This window comes from Zonotrichia leucophrys, chromosome 8, assembly GCF_028769735.1.
Source record: "Zonotrichia leucophrys gambelii isolate GWCS_2022_RI chromosome 8, RI_Zleu_2.0, whole genome shotgun sequence".
NCBI lineage: Eukaryota > Metazoa > Chordata > Aves > Passeriformes > Passerellidae > Zonotrichia > Zonotrichia leucophrys.
In genome coordinates this window covers 27,697,638-27,701,986 of record NC_088178.1, presented here as the reverse complement: position 1 = coordinate 27,701,986, position 4,349 = coordinate 27,697,638, and the positions used below count along the sequence as shown (strand labels likewise).

Genomic DNA, 4,349 nt, shown 5'->3' with positions numbered 1-4,349 from the left:
AGTGTTCAGCGCACTTAAACCTTCAATTTTATTTATTGTTTCTTTTCTGCTTTGTTGGCAGGGGAAACTTGGGGTGAAGACAGGATGTTTTGACTTAATTCTAGTTAATTAATTAGCTTGCATCTTGTTTTGGCCCAAGACTACAGGACAGACAGCAATTTTTGATCTTGCCTTGGTATCTAGACTTTTGTTATATATAGTGTTGCAGTAAGGATACATATTCCCTTATTGCCTCTGCAGGGCTTGTTATTGAAATTATGTTAAGATTCACCACATCTTGTTTTGTAAAATTGCCACATCACAAACTTCTTCTCCTCCCTTGATATTTATTTACATTGAAGGGTAACAATTTCTAAAAAACAAGAAAACAAACAAGAGCATGCAAACAGTTAATAGCAAGTGGTGCCCAAATTACATATTTCTTAAACTCATGGCCTACTTTACTAATCAGTTGTCATAAGATGTCAGATGGGGACCCATCACTGAAGAATTGTAGAATGCAGCCAGTGAAGCAACTAATTAGTTGGGCAGTGGCATGGAGGTGTGTGTCCCCAAGGAGCTGAAATGATCAGAGCAGGTGAAGAAAGTTTGGACAGATCAGTATCTCTGTGGTTTAAAAGCCAACACTTGGCTGCATTCACAGGGATGCTGAGGATGAGGGCACCACGGGTCCTCCTTGGGGACATGCATGGTGGGGGACTGCAGCACTGCTGCTTCCAGAAAGAAAGGCAAGTCAGCTGAATGCTTGGAGGAGCATGACCTGAGATGTGCAGGGATTAGAATAGCTGAGCAGTTTCTGGTTTCAACTGGGAGAGTTGTAGCTCTCTGGCTTATTTGCCAACTCATTCCCAAAGCCTTTGCTTCCCGGTCACTGCGGGAGTCAGCATTGGTCATTCTCTGTGGGCACCAGACAAGTGGGCACCACCCTTCACTCCCTTCTGTGCTCCCTTCAGGCAGGTGATGGGGATTGGGCCAGCAGAGCAGAGGAACCATTGCCTCCTCATGTAGCTGGGGACAAAAGGCCTCAGGAACAAACATAAGAGCCTCTCTTGTGGACTAAAAGATGTAAAAGACTAAACACGTATAACTCTCCCATATACTCCTTTAACACCAATTGTTTTAAAAGTGCTGTGTGACTTTCTTCCCTTTCCCCTTCATCCTGCCCCAATATAGGTGCACCCCTGCTGCACTCATGGAATTCTGTCTCCCTGTTCAAACTCCACAGGTGCAGCAGTGGAACAAATCCTCTCCAAAACTCCTTCAAAGGACGAGCCCCACCCCCCTGCAGGACGTGGGTGTGGGTCTGTGTGGGACACCAGGAACCCCTCACATCAGCAAGTCACTCTCTTTCTCAGCAAAAATGAGGATCTCAGTTCTTGCCCCTTTCTCTTAGGGTAAGCTGAAACCCAGGAATTAATTTGGAATCTTTAGTGCAACAAGTCCTCAGGAGAAATTCTTCTTTTTGGTGCTTTGATTTCCAAAATGTTATTGTACACTGCAAGAACAGTCACACAAGATTGATGCATTAAATATTAGTAGTATTTAGCTGTCTTGCTGTACAGATTAAGGATGGCCATGTCACAGGAATTATCAGGAAATCCCCAGACCTGGAGGTCACTTTTGAGCCTTACTCTTGCAAGGCCTTGATTCAGTGCAGTAGACTACTGCCAAATGTGCAATCCAGGGCTCAGCCTGGACCCACAGTTTCAGGACTAACCAAACCCAGGGGAAAGGAGGCTGTTGGAGGACAAAATGATCATGTCACCAAGGCTGGCAGACAGGTCTGGAGGATGCCTTGCACAGGTAGTTTGGACCACATGCCCTGGCAGAACGACACTCAGCAAGCCCACACAAATGCTGTCTGGAGCTGTAAAAGTAAAAAGACACCAGTTCCTTCCATCCTGTTGAATTCAGGCAAGGTACTTACTTGAGGGACAGATTCTTGGTTCCAAAAAAGCTGCTTTGACCTTTGAGCTGCCAAATTCCTTCCCCCATTACCTCCCATCTTTCTTTCTAGTGTTGCACAGCTACTCTGAGTCATTGTTTATCTAATTTAATTAACATTTGCTAGTGCCTGCAACCTAAAACACTGTCTTAAAACATTTGCTTGAAAAGCTTCCTTGTCCCAGAGCTGTCATTTTTAACATGATGGATAATGGATAGAAATAATTATCCTGAACAAGGTTAGACAGCTTAAATGATTTGAGTTTCAAGGAATTAGTAAGCTTAGCTAAACATCTTATTTTTCAAGACATATTCATAATAAAAACACAGCAATGTCCATAATGGATTGCAAAATCTGCTCTCTACTAAAATTTTTGTGATCCCTCACAGGTTCAACACCTTTATCCTGGAAGGTTTAAATCAGTCCATCATCTCATACATGGAATCACAGAATTTCCTGATTTGAAACGTGCCCACAAGGATCATCAAGTCCAAGTCCTGGCCCTACACAGGACATCCCCAAGAATCACACCATCTGTCACCATGTACATCATCAACCCCTGCACTTAAAGGAATTTGAACCCCAGATAAGATGCTTCCAGGGCTATGGAGAGCTGGTGTCCAGTTTAGCTGGTCCAATTGGGTCATGGGGGGACCTGGATCCATAGAAAGTCAGCCCCCAGAACAGCTCTGGAACAGACCAGAAGAAATCAGAAGGCAGAGACTTGGTACAAACAGAGTGAGCTATTTCAGCTTTACAAAGGTATTAAGCAGAGTGGAATTGTGCTCACTGCCTCTGTATTATTTCCCTAGTCCATAATTTTGGGGAAAATACAAGTTTTCAATTAATCATTGACCTTTAGCTTTGAAGAAAAACAGAACTTTGGCATTGAAATTGCCGAAAAATAAGAGTAACAATTTGCAATTGCTTAATTTCCCTCCTAGAAAGCCAGGTGCAGCCAGGCCTCCTGGCTTTGCACTGCGCAGAAGTGAGCTCTCCTCCAGGGACACTCAATCCAAGGCAGACAAAGAAAACATGGAGAAAAACAAGCACCTGGCAGAGAAATGCCAAGCCACAGGCAACAGGATATGGGAATGTCTCCTCCCTGCCCTGCTCATTGCACTGCGACACTTTTCAAATAATGACCCTCCTGCACCAGGCAAGATGCACAGACCTGATGTTGTTCCCCTTGGTTTGGAGCAGGGGGTCACATCATGCTGCACATCAGCCACATTAGTGCTCTCAAGGACTGCCCACACATCCCACATGAACACAACCCCAGGAGCAGAGTCTGGGTTATGGGCTCCTGCAGTCTAAATTGCATCAATATGATGGAGATTTTCACATAAGGTAGGTTTTTGTTTTTCTTTAATTCTCATTCTAGAAGTTTTACATTGCTGGGGCCCTTTTAAATAAAAATCCCTGTTTAAAAAAACAACAAAAAAAAAGTCCCTTTTCACTTCTGAAAGCAAAGGAAAATTTTCTGGGAAAATTTACCCACTTGGTAAAATCCAGAGTTTTGCTTGGACCCTCACTTTTTACATTTTTAGATTTCTTTTTTAAAGATCTCTGCATTGGAGTAGAACAATTTAAAATTCTTCCAGCAAAGTGCAGTTTTATTGCTCCAGAGGCAGCATAAAGCTGAATGGGTGGCTGTATTTCAAGCGAGGAGCTGTGGGAGAGTGCAGCTTGCAAGTGGCAATAGAGCCCAGAAATTGAACTCTAGCCTTTCTATTCAGTGCTCCTTTTATTATTAAGTCACGGAATAAGTAAAATGTTACAGGGACACTTTAAATCTACACTTGTTTGTACAGCATCCAATGAATATGTGATGGGAAAAGAAAATGAAAAATGTGGGGATGTTGAAAATAAGGAGGAGATTGGATGCTGAAGAATCAAGTGTGGTAAATTATGATACAGTTAAATCTGTAATTTTAATCTGAAATGAAGCAACACAGCTTTGGTGCATTCTCATGGCTGTGGGGTGGCTTTGGGGTAGGTGCTCTCTGCTTGCTCAGAGGATGGGACATCTCTGTGACATTGCAGAAGGCAGTAATGGCCAAGGGCTGCCTCAGTTGTAGCAAAACCTGTTATCTTAATATTGAAGATCCCTTTTGTTCTGATTTTTTTTCAGACTTGAAACAAAACAGTCCAGAACTGATTTGCACGGAACTTTTGATCATGCTTGTGAAAGCATGGTCACAGGTGGCAAACACAGGTGAGAGTGTGGAGCCATCACTCACACCAGCATCAAGGTAGGATATGAAGGAGGTTTGGGTGAAAGATGCCTGCAGGCTGCCATTAGCACCTCTTAATGATCTGAAACCTAAATGTCTGGTTGATGGCTCTAATTTAGGCTAATGAGCCTTGCTTTGTTTTTAAGGGCCAAGAAGCTTCATCTAGA

The 4,349-nt window shown here is 43.2% G+C and overlaps 1 long non-coding RNA gene across 1 annotated transcript; it reads left to right on the top strand.

Moving 5' to 3' along the window:
* The first annotated feature begins 664 nt into the window (after positions 1–664).
* Positions 665–2,611, top strand: LOC135450845 (uncharacterized). Its single transcript, XR_010441167.1, has 3 exons — positions 665–728; positions 1,226–1,394; positions 2,335–2,611. It is a non-coding gene; the product is annotated as an uncharacterized LOC135450845 (long non-coding RNA).
* Positions 2,612–4,349: the final 1,738 nt, after the last annotated feature.